At 26.7% G+C, this 14,968-nt stretch overlaps 2 pseudogenes; both read right to left on the bottom strand.

Annotated features, from left to right (window-relative positions):
* Positions 1-229: 229 nt before the first annotated feature.
* On the bottom strand, positions 230-1,516 carry LOC148573171 (uncharacterized; annotated as a pseudogene).
* Positions 1,517-13,671: 12,155 nt separating this feature from the next.
* On the bottom strand, positions 13,672-14,665 carry LOC107626963 (ethylene-responsive transcription factor 1B pseudogene; annotated as a pseudogene).
* Between the last annotated feature and the right edge of the window lie 303 nt (positions 14,666-14,968).

Genomic DNA, 14,968 nt, shown 5'->3' with positions numbered 1-14,968 from the left:
ATTTCTCAGAAGAGATGTGTCCTAACCTACTGTGCCAAATATCTCTAAAAGCAGAATCTACTGTGAGTGCAGGTATAGATTTATTGCTTGAAAAAGAGACTGTTCCACAAATGGTGGAAACAATCTTTGAACCATCTGGTAATTGAAGCATCATTGGATTTATCTTATAATAATTTTTGAAGAATTTTAATGAAAAAGAGACATGTGCAGTAGCATCATTGTCCAAAATCTAATCATTTGATTTCAATTTATGTTTGGCCAAGAAAAGAATGTGATTTATACCTTGGGATGGGACTTGTGCCTCAATTTCCAGTTCTGATTTATGAACAAGATCCTCTTCACGATCTTGGAATAAAGCAATGAGAGCTTGTTTTTGCTCTTTGGAAAATAAATAACTTAATCTGTTACTATTCTTTCCTGAAGTAGAGTTACTGATTTTCTCAATTTCATCATCAATGGTGACATGATTTATGGTTCTTGAGCTTGAATCTTGCTAGTAGTGTGGAGAAAAATCATGCTTGCAATAACATGTGTCAACTAAGTGGCCAGTTTTGCCACAATGAGAGAACTTCTTAATCATTCTTCTTCCTCCTAAGCCACAGCCTCTGCCTCCACGCCCTCTCCCTCTTCCTCGAATGCTCATATTGCTTCTATTAGTGTTGAAGTTGCTGTCAATTGCAACATTTATCAACATCTTACTTTCTGCATGATCTGAACTTGATATTTGCCTTTCTTGTTGCAATAATAGTGAAAAAACAGTATTAACATCAGGGAGGGGTCTCATTAAAATGATTTGTGATCTCACATTTTTGAACTCGTCATTCAAGCTTCTCAAGAACCTAACCACTTATGACTGCTTTCTATATCCTCTAACAATCTCTAATCCACACGTGCATGTCCTGTACAATTGCATGATGGAATCGGTTGAAACTCTTCTAATTATTCTCATAGTCCCTTCATCTTTGTAAAAAATGAAGTGATTGACAAATCTCCTTGTCTTGCTGAGTACATTTCTTCTTGCGATTCAATGATTCTAAACAAATATCCTTCGTAGAATCTGTGCTTAAGATCTTTTCACAATTTTGATGCCACATTACACCACATTACACTTTGCAAAATCTCACTACTTAGGGAAGCGTGCAACCAAGACAAAACAAAGGTGTTGCATCTATCCCAAGCTTCAAACGTGCAATCAGATTTCTCGGATTTTGGTAAAGATCCGTCTATAAAACTGAGCTTGTTCTTCGTCTTCAGTGATATCCAAACTGATTGGGACCATGAGTGGTAATTCAGTGTAGTTAGAGGATTTGGAGTGAGTAAAATACCTGGATTTTCACTCGGTTGAAGGTAGTATGGAGATGCACGATCTTGCATCAAATTTGTGCTTGGTTTCGCAGATTGAGCGCCCTTGCATCGTCGCTAGCTGGTTCATCAATTGAGCCAAATTTTGAAGATTGGAGGCTAATAAAACTTGAGTTTCCATATTTTGACATGGGCCTTGCTCTGGATCAACCATACTGTCTGCTAATTTGTCAAAGTTGGACACAATTGTAAATTCTCAATTCCACGATCTCTCTACCTTGCAATGGAGGAGATCTACCAAGGTGTCACCGTTTGCACATCCACGCTCACCGCACCATAATAAAATATGCTATTATGCTACAGAATTTGAATCGGAGAATGAGAAAAGAGTGAAAGTGTAGAGTGAACTTGAGAGAGATTCAAAAATGGAATTGTAATTATGATTAATCTCATTTACTTGCAAATGACTAGTTCGTGTTTGTAGATGTTAGAAAAACTAAACTACACTAATTTAGTACTCTTCTAACTAACTTAATGTTATGAGTTGGCAGCCTCTAACAAACTTCAGACTCTAATGAACTTACATAACAATTCTACTGATTTGAAGATTATAACTAATTAGCTATATGAACTGCATAGCCTTATCATCCAATAATACTTGTAAAAAATTATATCAAAATCTAATCTTAAAAAATAAGATGATAATAATGGAGAGAAAAATGATATTTTTGTAAGAAAAAAATTTAATGTTAACCAAAAAATAAAAATAAAATTAAATAAAATATTAAAAATAAAATAGTTTAAACGTTAAAATAAAATTTAAATCTAATTAAAACGTGAAGTATTAAAATAATATTTTATTTTTATTATTCAATATTTCAAAAAAGATATTATAAAATTATTTATTTTAAAAACTTAAATTATTCAATAAAAATATATGAGTCAATTAATCAAAAGTTATAGGTTTAACGTGAAATTAAAATACTTGGAGTATATATATATATATATATATATATATTAGAATTTAATGAGGTACTAGCTAGGACAGAGGAGTCCATGTACGATAAATAATTAAATATTGGAAGATACACAGCAATTAGTATTATTATTATAAAACATTATTCCTTGCCACGTCAGCAAACTCCGTGTTTCTTGGGTTTTCCAGCGCATGAACTCCAAGTCCCAGGAAATAAGAACTTCATCCGATTTATATATTAATATTTAATATTTAATATTTAAAAGTAGTAACTTTGCGCTCTTCATATTAAATTATTGTTCAAAATTGTCACTACCTACAAAAATATTTTTGAAAAGATAGATTCACGAATCTTACTATAGTACTGTTGCCCCAAGTTGTAAATTTTTATTATTATGCGCAATAGAATTCAACCAATGTATCATAATAGTACTAATAGAAAGATGAAATGATGATATCACTCAATTCATTATATGAATGAGAGTTTCATTTTATGGATACATGCATGCATGCTACTATCAAACTTAACAATGTTCAATGTTTCTTCACTAACAAGTGCAACCTATTCATAACTAGACCTCTTTAATTAAACATTATAATTAATTAATTAATTATATTCTAATTAATCCGCTACTATTAGCTATGAGATTGAGAGAAGTGTATGTATGTGGACATATATGGAAGCATAGCAGCCTCTAATTATTGCTATGTATCAATGCATTTGAGCTTTGGAATAGTGTTCATGGATGAATGCATGCACCTATTGTCAGTTACTTTTCACAAGTCTTACACACATTTGTATTTGTGACTAGATACACCTACTACTACTTTAACTATTATTATTATTATATGTTTATAGAAAACTTGTCAATTGCAATTGCATTTTTGTCTTAATGTGGGTGCTATATTAAGCAATTGAGTGGTGAAAATGTGTGTGTTTCACTTGGTGAGTTATACTTCACTTCATTTCCTCTCTATAGTTTGTTATTTTCCACTTGGTGAGTTATCATGCATGGGAATTGAAGAACATCATCACAATACAAAAGGTAGGATTATTTTATTTTGTTTATTTTCATCCTTCCTTCTTTATAACTTACTGTATCATGTATTTTTATTTTTATTTTTTTTATTTTATTTTTTATTTTTTACTTGTTAAGGTTCAAGAAGAAAATAACTTGCACTCATGAAGGAGGAGAGCAGAAATTTATATATATACGCATGTAAGTACTAATTATCATTTCATGTCCCTCTATTATTATTATTATGTTTTAAGTGTCTAATATGCATATTATAAATTAAATAAAATTTTGTTGGGCTCCCATAAAATATTGTAATATGATGCTGTTTAGTTTTGGGCATACCATGCTTGGTTAGTAGCCGTGGGTTCCATAAAAAGCATATGTAGTTTCTAAAATAGGAATTATTTCATTCCACCAGAAAAGAGTACAGAGTTAAGAAGTACAACTAATTATTAATTATTAATTAATGATCTCAGCACATAATATATTATATATATGTTATATTAAATTAATGAAATCTTGTATTATTAAACAAGAGTAAACAGCGGTTGACCAAAAACTTGGTGCTTAATCCTCCTCCGTATGCCTTTTCATTTTCAATATGAGTATAGTACACGCACATTAGAAAAATATTTATAATAATTAAGTTATAAAAAAAGTATACTTTATTTAAATTTATTTGTCATCACTAATTTAAACTTGTTAATAGGACCTATTTTCTACAGTCAATTAAATGTTTAAAAAAGTATAGATAAAGATTATTTTGATAAATTAGTGGCTGTGTCAACAGATAAATTTAAACACATTTTTTTTTAAAAATCAGTTGCTATTATTTATTTATTGAAAAATATTTAGTACTTAATATTTTTATATTTATTTTGTATTTAATTTAATATTAAGTAATTTTTTATTTTCTTATTAAAAATGTTCATTTTTAATGTTTTTTACTTATTTATTTAATGGAAGAACTACGATTTTCCCTTACTATACAAAATAATTTATTTATTTACTCAAATGTTAAATAATCTTCTTCTTTTTCTAAAAAAGTTATTATTATTATTATTATTAACATCGCCCTCATTTTTTTTTTATATTATTCTACGTTTTTCTATATTTCTAGATTTTTTTTAATAAAAGTATTCATTTTTGTAAGTTATCAATATTTTCTCAAAAGTTAAAATTTAGGTGTAACCAAGTTAAGGATTTGATGAATCCTGCTGACTTGTAACCAAGGAACGGATTCCAATGAGAATTTGGCGTTTTCTCAAAAGTACTTTTAATTTATTATACGGTTCCGCTACGTTACTAATAGCATATGTGCTAACTTCTGCCAACTCTTATTTATAATTGTGTTTTATAGAAATGTGTTCGTGGATGTGTCTAATAAAAATGTCTTTTTTATAGCTATGTTTAATAGAAGTGTCTTTATAGATATATTTTTTGGATGTGTCTCTTTATATATGTATTTAAAATATATTAATTATTAGACACATCCACAAACACACTTCCATGAAACATTATAAATAAGAGTTGATAGAAGTTAGCAGATAATATATTGGTTACCTATACTTTTCCTTTATTATATTAAAAGCCCATGAGGTCAGAACTCAGAAGAACCATGTCAATAAAGCGCACTATTTATTTATTTATTTTTGTTGTCCATTTATTTAGTTATTATTTTATAACAATAAAATTAAAAATATTAAAAAAATAAAAAATATTTTAACATGATAAATAAACAAAAAATAATTTTATATATACTAAAATATAATTAATAAATAAAAAATACTTTTACATAATAAAATATTCAAAGATGAAATTACTTTTATTTTTAATTTTTTTAAATATAATTAAAAAATCAATTTAAAAACTCGTTTAAACAGTTTCTAATGCAGTACATAGACTAGGACATATATACAACATAGTTAAAGGTCAAGGATATATAAGACCCCAAAGCGACCTGAAAACTTAGGCAATCTTCAACTTAGAGCCAACTTGCTGCTTGCTTTCATATTTTTTTTTTTCAAAGTTAAAAATGAGATTCTAAATGAGTATGGAGAGATTATGTCATTTGAGTTATAACTCGTTAGCTTGCTTTCATATATTTGCATGATTGAAAATTTGTTAGAACATATTGAACTGCACAATTTTCAGTATAAAAATTTATAACCTTCTAATTATATTTTTGTACACAAGATATATATAAGAGTTTAATTTTAATGTATTAATATCATTTAATCAGATTTATATATTTAAATAAATTTTTAAATAATAAATTTAATAATTACTTACTTTTACTGATGATGTAATTGATTGATTGTCTGTTAAAAAAAATTGTATATTAACATATTATGTATATATAAGTCACCATCAAAACTTCGATTAAAAAGGTTAGTCCTGGTTGTGACCCAACCCATATAATGTCAAAAAAAAAAAAAAGAAAGGTTTTGAGTAAAATTTTACTTTTACATTTTACTTTATATATGTTTACCATAAATGTTATTTGAGAAGAAAATCTTGTATGTGTGATTTTTTAGAATCTAAAACATTATAATTTATTAATTATTTAGTTATTTTAATTTTTAAAGATGACTAATGCGTATATAATTAATTGGATGCCAGACTGTTGGACTCAGTGATTGCGTTGATCTTTTTTTGTTCAGTAGATTTCTCTCCATATAGGTATGTATCCTTAGCTAATAACTTTATTGTGATTAAACTCAATTAAATTTTAATTCAATTTAATGTCTAATATAATTGATATTAATTTAAATAATTGTTGTATGTTTATTGTTTGCTGTGAAGATTGTTAGCGTTTATTCTATTTTTGATGTGAAAAATACAGTAATTAGAATAATTATGAACATTGTTGAATTTGCTTGAGTACTATAGAGTAATAGCTCAAATGGCATAGACTTTCCATACTCAATTAAGAGGTTGTGGTTCGAGTTTCCTATCTTTCCAAAATATAAAAATAAAACGACAATTGTAACCACGGAAGATGACCTTCGTGTGTCAAGACAAAAGTTATCTTCCATGGTTACAATTATCATTTTATTCTTATATAGGTACATTTGTTAGCGTCTATATCTTTTGATGGGTATAAATGGTAATTTATTTATATACTAAAATTAGTAATCAAAATCAGTTATTATGTATTTATATATAAATATATATGTAGTATAATTCATTTTTAATGTGTATTTTATATTGATGATTGGTTTTAATCGATAATTTTAGTATATACCTAACATGGTTGGTTTATTCTATGTAATATAGGAATTGAATTTAGGTGTTTGATTTATGATTAATTATTTTGAGTCATAATATATGGAATTTGAAATCTCGAATTTCTTTAGTTGTACAGAAGACTCTTACAATTTCTTATATCAGTGATGCAAAATTGTGATTCAATGTTTGAAACCCACATTTAGGAGTGGGTTCAATGATGTGCTTGTAAGAAAACTGATGAATATTAAAAAAATATTATTTATATATTAAAATTAGTAATTAAAATTAATTATTATATATTTATATATAAATATATATTATTTAATTTAATTTAATGTATATTTTATATTAATAACTAATTTTGATAATTAAATTTAGTGTAGGCACGTGATTAATCTTAAGAAAGTGGAAAAATGGAAGTTCTTAAATTTCCATATTTAAATAGTTAGGAGTTTAAAATTGTGCGACTTTTTGATAAATAAATATTTATTTATTTTTTTGATATTTGTACTAAATCTTGACCCAAATAAAGAGAGAAAATTGAATACAAACATATTCAAAATACATAAAAAAAATTATATTCCGTTTTTCTTTTCAATCATTCACCCATAGTATATATAACATCTAACACTAAAATTGTCCATTCGATAATACTATATATCAAGATAATAAAACACTTGATGATTAGCAACCCTTAACGTGAAATTGTATAGTTGAATTAAGAAAATATGTTTCACTTAACAAAATATGTTTCACACTAATATTGTAATTAAAAAAAAACACACCAATAACACGATATATAAGCTACAAAGTAAAACTCTTTATTTATCCATTTCGCATTGCAATCAAGATAAATAAAAAGATTAATCCTTTTGCTGAATCCACACCTAAATTATTATAGTTTCTATTGTATCTAAATCACCCTTTATAACAGAATGCCTCGCAATTTTGCTCCACTCGTTCATATAACAGAATGCCTTTATTTTGAAGCTTGAGAATCTCACCTGCTCCTGGAGGATTTGAAAATTAGTTAGTTTTTCCAATTAGAACATATGGTCTCGATTTCAATTCTTAAAAAAAAATTTAAGTATACACTAAAAATTAATCACTATATATTTATATATAAATATATATATTATTTTATATATTTTATATTTTAATATATATTAGGTATAAATGATTGATCTGTGAGGTTTTTTTTTCCATAAAAAATCCTATAAAGTGAATCGAGTCACCCTTACCTAGTTGCTCTAGATTTAGGACTAAAATCTTAATTTCAGTTTTTATTTAATTACTATAATATAATAACTGTACTATTAAAATATTTTAAATGTGTTTTAAAAATATATTTTAAAATTGATAAAAAAATATTTTAGTAAAAGCTATTAAAAATGTAACTTTTAATTTTTTAATAAATTGAATAAATCAAAATTGGTAGAATATGTCTATTTATGCATTGTTAAAAATTTATCGGTAAATTTTAAGAATTAATTTTTTATTTTTTGTGTATAAATTAAAATTAAAGTAAACATCACTGATTTTTCATTTTTCAAATTTTTAAAAACTTATTGAGTTTTCTTTCCATATATTTCTTAAACTCATTATTGACGAGTAATTTAAAAATAGTAAGTATTGGACACTAAAGACTTAAGGATACAGTTGGCTAATAAATTCTGTTTGAATTAATAATTAACAATAATTTAGATACTCCGGTTAGAAATAAACATTTTCAAAATAATATCAATAATTTTTTTTGATAGACAAATAATATCGATATTTTAACTCGCGTTTTCAAACTCTTAAGAAAAATAAATAAATAAACAGTTATGAGCTTGTACACGTGGATCATTTACTTCCCTCTCTTTACTTTCGTTGTCGTATTCTCTTCAATTTCTATTGAAATCTTAACCCAGTTAGCTAAAATTTAAAAAATGAAACTGAGAAAATTGATTTATTACATTTAAAATTTGATACAGCATTGATTTCAGTATTTAATAAATAAACTTTATTTTCACCCTTAACTGTTTATTTTTAAAAGCCATAACATCCTCTTGTTTAAAATGATTTTCTACGACTAGTGATGAAACTTTATAAAATATAATTTTTCAGCACATATTATTTCATATTAGAACTTTAAAACTAAGCAAAAATTTCACATTTTATTTTTATCACATAACTTAAACTCTTATTATTAATCCTTAAAATAAAAGGAAACTAATTTTTAAAATATTTGAATAACCCCACAGCAGATATAATAATATAATAATAATAATTGATAAATTAGTTAGGTGTATGTGGTATATTAGGCATCATTTCGTTTTCACATTCTCATATAAATAATCATATTATATTATTATTATTATTATTATTATTATAAAGTTCGTTTGTGGTCATAGATTTCGACACTCTCACTCTCTCTCTCTCTCTCAATTAGATCTGTGTTTGTTAAACCCTATGTTTCGCACATTAAACCCCTCTTCTTCTTCTTCTTCACTCTTCAGTTCCCTTTTTTCATTTCTACTCATAAGATAGATATGAATGCTACAATAATCAAATTAATTTGTGTTGCCAAGTACCTTTATTACTTCTTCAAGATTAGTTGCTCGCCAATGGTGGATTACATTATTATAAGGTAGGTTTGATTTTCTTTCTTCCTTTAATTTTCCGTGGAGAATTATATTATTATATCATATATATATGGGGTGATTCTAGAATCAAAGTCATTTTAGTGTTTCATATTATATATATATACACTAATATTTAATGAAAGGAAATTAAAGCTTTATTGTGTTTTTCGGTGTATGAGCTGAGGGGATTATTATTCTCCTATTGGAATTTGATTCAAATGAGAATTAATCCGTACAAATTCCATGTATTAAACGGCATTCACAAGAATAATAGATCTTAAAATATATTAAAAAGTATGATATTTATGGGTGGAGATGGATGATGATTTTTAGATAGATATATGGTGCCTAATAATTATATAAATTATTATGTATATATGTAAATTCACTTCAATTTTGTTGTATGAACTAGAATTTGGATTTTCAAATTCCAATTCTCTCTTTGTTTTTTTTTTTTTTTTTTTTTTTTTTGTTATGTAAGTTTATGACTCCGACAAAAAGAATTGTTGTTTTTTTACAATCTTAAGTACTTAATTGTTGTCTAATTTCTAACATTTTGGATTTTGAGTAATAGCTATGCAGTATTTAATTTCTTGAAGAACAATAATCATACACAACCCTTTTAATTTAATTTGGCCAAATAAATTAAACAAGCTCACTACCCAAGTTTTGTGCAAGCTTATTAAGGATCAATAAATAGCATTGTCTTTCTTTCTGTATTCATGTACTGAAAATGGGATATATGGTGCTTGATTATTAACTATGGTTAATTAATTGATTAATTGTTAATTAATCATCATTAAATTGGTGATGCTCTTAATTAGAGAATATATTTGATTTGAATCGTTTAGGTATATTGGTAACAGTGTTGAATAATGTGATGTCTTTGCTTGCTATATCTATGTGTAGGTGTTAATAATTAGTTCATGGCATCAATTAAGCACTTATTGATTTAATTTGTGTTTATGTGAATTTTTTGCTTTGTTATTTTATGTTATTGGAAATGAAATAAATAGAAGAATAACACTGGTTGCAATCAAAATGAGACTTAGAATATCAAAACTTTCAATACAAATTATGGAGGTGGTTAAATAAAATGAAATAGGATTTATCCTTCTAACAACTACTAACTATGTAGTATATGATGTGATGCATGATTATTTTTCACTTTTCTTGAAATTGCTTCTTGCTTTTCTTCATCATTTGTGCTCTGAGAAAAAATAAGTTATGAATTGAGATCATGATTTTATTGGATAGTAAAAATGTGTTACCGAAAAGAAAAAAACTTGTGTTATTGAATTAGTATTTATTTTCATGGAATAATACTCCATTAATGATTACTTCATATCCAAACTACCCTATATTTCAAAGCCCCCATAATTCATAATCAAATAAATTTAGCTAGTGTCTCTTAATTTAGTATTCATCTTCCTAATTAACCTTGAAATACATTCTATCGCCATGAGATAAAGTATATTTTGTTATGATTTTATGTTGATTTAATTTGATATTGAATTGATTTTGTAGTTATGATTAGATTGTATTCTTCGTTTATTAATATGTACTTTTCATTGTGTACTATGCAACACATCTAAATATTATCTGAATTAATTATGTTATATATACATAAATTAGTCACCAGTTAGCCATTATGTGTAGAAATCATATTTAATATATTATTATAAACAAGTTTAGTTATTCATTTATTACTGGTTGAATTTTTTTTATTATGGCATGTTTAATTATTCTGGTGGTGGTTGATTATATAATTGAAAGAATGTTTGAATAAATATGTATAAATATACATAAATATATAATCATTAATTTAGTGATTGAATTTTAATATACATAAAGTACTTTTATTATAAATCTCACATTTTTTAAGAATAAAGTCTCTAAATAGTTTATAAATACAAGACATTTTTTACTTCATGAGCTAACTTTTAAAGTTGAATTAGTATCACTCAATTTTAATTCTAATATGATATTAAAGTTTATTCGATCCAACAATGTTGTTGAGATGTATTACAAATTTTACGTCCCTCAAAGATAGAGCTTCTAAAAAAAATTAGAAGTGTGAGTATCTCTCACCTCACAAATTAGCTTTTGGGATATATCTCAGTTCTAATAATTTTTGTATCTCAAAATGAATTCTAGCATAACCAATGATAAAATGATATTTTAAATTACACTCTTTTTCTCATTATTATCCCAAAAGTAGCAAACTAAAGAATGCTTTCTTTGCGTGCATAGGTTAATGAAGTTAATGTCATTAGTGATGTGTTTTGTTTTCTATGATTTACTGAGATTGATATTGCACATATATTGAATGCTTTTTCGGTTATTGTGGCTGTGAAATCCTCTCATTTCCTTTTGATTAATTACAAACAGGATGTGAAGAAGGGGATAATCGAGATATGATGATGAGATGGAATATAAAATACATAAGGTACTAAATTACTATAAGCTCTATTGATTTGCTTACTTAACTCTATGCTGATACGTATGGAAAATGTTATTTGTACACTAAAATCAGCCACTAAAATTAACTACCAATGTATTTATGTATAAATATATGTGCAGTTTAATTTATTTTTAATATGTATTTATATTCCAATATGTATTTTATACTAGTAGCTGATTTTGGTGTACGTATAGCATAATCCGATATGTATATATGTGATTGTGAAAGTGTTTGATATTAGAGATGGGCAAAGTATAGTATATTATAACGGTTCTGTTAGAGAATCAACTCTAGCTAACTAGAGTCAATTAGTTGAAAAACAGATCTGTTATAATTAAAAAAAAGAATTTATTATACTAAATTTTTAAATTTCAAAACTAAAAATAAAAAAAATTGGTTTGAATTGGCTTATGTTATAGTTAGCCCCTTAAACTTTTTCATATTAATTTGTATATCTTATTCTTAAAGCATGGAGTTTTCTTATCCTTTATATTTATGTTGTGCATGTTTTAAGACTGTGTGTTTATTGGTAATTGCTGAAAAATGTGTTGGTGAGAGTTTATCCAATTTAATGTTATTAGATTATTCACTTGTAAATGTTCATGTTTTTTATGATCATCTTTAAGCGTAAAAGATTGTATTATAAGTTCTCTTAAGAATAAGGTTTTTACTTTTTAGAGAATTTATAATTATATAAAACACTTCTTGTTCTATGAACTAGTTTTTAGAGCTGAGTTAGACCTATTTAATTTCAATTCTAATAGTTTGTACGATGATGGTTTTAAATTGGTTGCAATCAGGATTGTGATTATCCTGGTATGAAAATAGTGATAGTACTTATTACTGCTGTTTTGATATGATGAATCTTGTAATTGTTGTTGCAGTTCAGAATTTTTGATAGTGTCAAAAAAAGGAAAAGAAAATTTAGTGAAACACAAACACAATGACATGGTTTAATCATTGTATATGCAGTTATAGCTAGGGCTTGTTGTGTTTTGATTAGACTCTGAAATGCTTACAATAATCTCTAAATTCCAAAAAAAATCACATGTGATACAACTTAGACAAAAATTTTGAATGTATGGTATTTTTCTGTGCAAGTATATAAATCATTATAAGTTGAGCATTGTTTTTTGTAGAAGCATCATCATCATAAACCTAAGGCCTTTGTAAGTAAGTAATTATACTTGTTGAATGCTTATAATGCAATATGCCTCATAACCAATTACTAAAATGCCTTTGTTGTTTTTCTGTGTTCTATTTGGGATGAAGGTTAGTTTTGGTATTTTCTGTGTTGATTTAATTTCATGCTGAAACCATTTGTTGATTAATAATGACTTGAGTTTTTTTTGTCAAAGCAAACTAAGTCTGTGTAAGATGAAGAACATACACTTCAGCAAGAATATATTAGATGATTTTAGATTGTAGTTACAACCCTAATTAAAAAATTACAAAAAAAAAAAACATAAAAATAAAGTTGTCTCAGTTACCACTACAATAATACCATGGCTAATTTGGTTGTATTTGTTGTTGTGAATTGCAGTCTATTAAGACCATGATAGTTATATGTATGCAAAAGCAAACTATATAGAGGAGGAACCACCCAATTTTGGAGAACAATTTGAGTTCAACTAATAAAGATGAAGAGCAAACGGTAGGTTTCTTATATAACTTACAACAATAATTTGACAACATTTCTTTCTTAAGTGGATCAACAAAGAAGAAAGGACCTATTATAGAAGGGAACTCATTTTGGGCATGGATGCCCTAATTCTATATTTATATTTATTTATTTAAAAATATAGTTTCAGAATTTGTTTTATCTAGCATTCATTAAATTTGGTAACAATTAATAAATGCTAAATAAAACAAGTTCTGATTTTTTGTCTTCCTAACATTATCGAAAATTGTTCAGTTTATTTAGTTGTTAGATAATTTTTATAATTAACTTATTGCTATAGTCGTAATTTATCCAATATATAATAAAATTTTATAACAGAATAAAAATTGTTCTAATATTTTAGAACTGAGTAAACTAGCTTGTAAATATTATAATGTTTTTGAATTATTCTAAGATTTTTACTAATTTAGTAGATCAAATAAGATACTAATTGTCAAAAAAAAAAAAGGAAAAAAAAAAAGCAAAAGAAACTAAAATATGATTGGATATTGTAGCCGACCACACCTGGCGAATGAGACAGACTTCATTTTTGTGGTAGTATGGAGTAGCTAGGGCTTGTTGTGTTTTGATGATGATGAGATTCTGAAATGCTTAGTAGATACTCAAGATATTCAACTCCCAAATCTTCTAAAACCATGACACCACCACTATTATTGTTATTATTAGTAGTAGTAGTAGTAGTTGATGAAGATTCCTTAGATGATGATGATGATGATGATTCCTTGCTTTTGTTCTTGATGTTCTTGTTTTTAGACTTTGAGGACCATGATGACAATTTTCTTTGGAGGGAGTTCCTCTCTTTGAGTGCAAGTGCAGGTGAAGAAGAAGAAGAAGAAAAGGGTTTGTGTTTGTTGTTGGAATCAGAATCCATGATGATTCCTTGCAAAGAATCTTTGACCCTTTGGAAAGAAAAGTTGAGAAGAGCAGAGTAGCCTCTCATGGAGTATGCAGCTTGATCATAAGCCAAAGCAGCTTCTTCAGCACTCTCGAATGTTCCAAGCCAAACCCTTCTTCCATTTCTTGTTGTGTCTCGAATTTCCGCTGCGAATTTTCCCCATGGCCTCTTTCGAACTCCTATGTAACTTCTTCTTCCTCTTCTTTTACCATCTTCCTCTTTTTCTTCTTCGTGTTTCTTCTCCTTCTTTAAGGTTCTTGATTCTGATGATGATGATGATGAGAAGTCAACCATGTCAAACGATAAAGAATCTTCAAATGGTTCATCAAAACCAACACAATCATTGTTCTTCATTGGTTGGAACCCAAACGAGGCAGTGTATGATGAATCTTGATCCCAAAAATCTGTGTTGTGGAAGAACAAAGGATTATTGGTCATTTTTGGCAACTGATAAGGATCATTTCAATTTCTCTTTTGGATATATCATCATTTATATAATCATGTTGACCCCAAAACCTATAATCTTTGGTATAGTATGATTATGTGTCACTATCATTTATGACGTCATACTAATAATTCAAGAGCACCTATGGGCTATGGTAACATTTGTGAAAGAATATTCATCTTGTTTTGTCTTATTAGAAAAAAAAAAAATTTCTTAGATGTAGTTAGATATGTAGAGATGAGATCCAATGATGGTTTTTTTGTTTGAATTTTCAAACCTTATTATGTCATTTGTGGAGGTGTATATTAAAAATTTAAAATTAATTACT

Source organism: Arachis ipaensis, chromosome B2, assembly GCF_059453495.1.
Source record: "Arachis ipaensis isolate K30076 ecotype BB chromosome B2, ASM5945349v1, whole genome shotgun sequence".
NCBI classification, from domain to species: domain Eukaryota; kingdom Viridiplantae; phylum Streptophyta; class Magnoliopsida; order Fabales; family Fabaceae; genus Arachis; species Arachis ipaensis.
Note: the sequence above shows the minus strand (reverse complement) of the source record. Positions and strands in the feature narration are given on the sequence as shown.